The sequence below is a fragment of the Myotis davidii genome, unplaced genomic scaffold (genome assembly GCF_000327345.1).
Source record: "Myotis davidii unplaced genomic scaffold, ASM32734v1 scaffold328, whole genome shotgun sequence".
Taxonomy (NCBI): domain Eukaryota; kingdom Metazoa; phylum Chordata; class Mammalia; order Chiroptera; family Vespertilionidae; genus Myotis; species Myotis davidii.
Window position 1 is genome coordinate 3,705,676 of NW_006300373.1, and position 2,521 is coordinate 3,708,196.

General features: G+C 52.5%; 1 protein-coding gene across 1 annotated transcript in view; it reads right to left on the minus strand.

Annotated features, from left to right (window-relative positions):
- LOC102768024 (liver carboxylesterase 1-like) overlaps positions 1 to 2,521 on the minus strand; it is a 26,426-nt gene that overhangs the window by 22,514 nt on the left and 1,391 nt on the right. The window lies entirely within an intron of this gene.

Below are 2,521 nucleotides of genomic sequence, written 5' to 3' on the forward strand. Positions count from 1 at the left end.
GGGAATGGGAGGAATCACAGCATCAAGTACAGCATCAATGCAAGGAGAGCTGCTGGGTGCGGACAGGACATATGGTTTCCATGCTTAGGAGCCTCTGGAAACCATTTTCCATTGAGGTGCTGGTGCTGAGCTGCAGGAGGAAAGGGGCAGCAACAGGCAGCCCCTCTTCTTAGAAGCCTGGACCTTGCAGGGGAAATGAGCCACATGCACACTGGACCCTACCGCTGGGAAGGAAGAAGGAAGGGGTGGGTGTCATGAGGGAGGTATCTGTTAGGTGTTACAGGAGCAGAAGAGGGAGCCAGGCCTTCTGATTGGTGGCCTCATGGAGGTGGTGCCCTTGGTGCTAGGACTTGTGGGGAAGACTGAACAAGGGGAGATGGAATGGGGCGGGGTGGTGGGGGGTGTGGGGGAGAGACACCACAAGGCAAGACCTGCCCGAAGAAGAGAGAATGACTCATTGGGCCAGAGTGATCTAAGGGGAGTGGAAAATTATCCTGGAATGAGAAGCTTCATGTCTGCCAGGGCCTCGTGTGCCAGGCTAGGGGTCTGGGCTTTACACAGTGGGTACATGAGCAGAGCTGCCATGAATATTCTGGAGAACCAGAGAGCAGCACGGTGGGCGTGACGAGGTTCTGGTGGCTCTGAGCAGGGACACGGAGCGGGGAGAGAGCCCTCCCTCACTGGGCTGAATTCACCTCCTGCAGCCTCCGTATCAGCCCTGGTTCTACCTGCCATGGACCATCCTGAACTTCCAGCCAGGATGGGCCCTTCCTCCCATCTCCTCTTGCCCATCCCCGCAGCCCCAGTGCGTTCAAACATTCCCCTTCGGAAAAGGTTCCTAGCCTCTCAGTCTCCAATGGCTCCCCTGCAGGTCCTGACAAAAGGCCAACATCTCCCTCAAAGTGTGTGACCAGAACAACCGCCACAACAACAAAAAGAGTAAATCAAATCCGAACTTAGAAAACTCCCCAGTGACACTGGAGACACTGTTACGCAAAGGCATGTTACAAAACAGCACCCAAGGCTCTGGTCATGAATAGCTAATCCCATGTTAATGAGCTGTTTAGGTTGTTCTCCTTTGTTGTGGTGGCTAATGATTACAATGAGCATCCAGAGGGACTTCCTTGGAAGCATGAGCCTCAAGCTATCAAGGAGTGGTGTCGCTGCAGGTGATGGTTTTTCTATGTGCTTTCTAAGTTTTCTGCACTGAGCATAGATTCCATTGTATAATAGAAGGATTTTTATGAATAAATACAGTGATGTCTATAAGGAATGTTGCAGAAGGGCGTGGCCCCTGATCAGATGTGGGGGACATAGAAGGGAAAGAAGCTGAAAGAGAGTTCCGTTTCAGACAGGTACAGGAGAGAAGTCAATGAAATACTGGGTGAGAAGACACCACAGGAAGTGAGCCCTTCAAGACCGGAGGAGGCCAGGTGAGGGGGCCGAGTAGAATCATCTCCCTGAAGGTGAAGGTGCAAACCACGGATGTGTGTGACGTCTCTGAGGAGGCCAGTGGGAGAGAGAAGAGAAAAAACTGCAGAGAACGCACAGGGGAAGCTGTGGCTGAGACTGAGTGGTGGGACGCGGGCACCCTGGTGGGTGCAGGGTGGAGGTGAGCAGCATGGAAGCCACGGGAGAAAGGGTGCCACGCATTCTGAGTGCTTCAAAGAGGGGTAGGAGGGTGACATCTGAGAAGAAACCAGACTTGATAAGAGCCTGGCCTTGAGGAAGTCAATGATAACCTTCAAGAGACATGAAGAGCCCAGTAGCCCAATTGGCCAGGGTGAAAAAGAGGGTGGCTGGGTTGAGAGACCTATGCAGCAATGGTAATAGCGGCAGTTCCCACATATGTTATAGGTCATGTTTACATGTTGGGCATTTCCTGTGTATTGGATGGGCATCCCGGTTGATTTAATCTTCCCCAGAATGTAGCCCACGCATGTCAGCCTCGTGACCGGTGGCCTGCGAGTTGGACATGCTTGATGTAGCAATCAGGGCTACTGGTCAGCATCCAGCAGTCTTAGGAACAAGGTCCTGGTTCAATTGAATATTGATTCAATTTATTTAATCCTCACCTGAGAACATGTTTGGAGAAAGAAAGGGAGGCAGGGAGGGAGGAAAGAAGGGAAACATCAATGTGAGAAACATCAAGCGGTTGCCTCCTATACACGCCCTGACCTGGGATTGAACCCACAACCCAGGTATGTGCCCTGACTGGGTATCAAACCTGCAACCTTTCAGTGCACAGGACGTCTGAGGAGGCCAGTGGGAGAGAGAAGAGAAAAAACTGCAGAGAACGCACAGGGGAAGCTGTGGCTGAGACTGAGTGGTGGGACGCGGGCACCCTGGTGGGTGCAGGGTGGAGGTGAGCAGCATGGAAGCCACGGGAGAAAGGGTGCCACGCATTCTGAGTGCTTCAAAGAGGGGTAGGAGGGTGACATCTGAGAAGAAACCAGACTTGATAAGAGCCTGGCCTTAATGAAGTCAATGATAACCTTCAAGAGACATGGAGAGCCCAGGA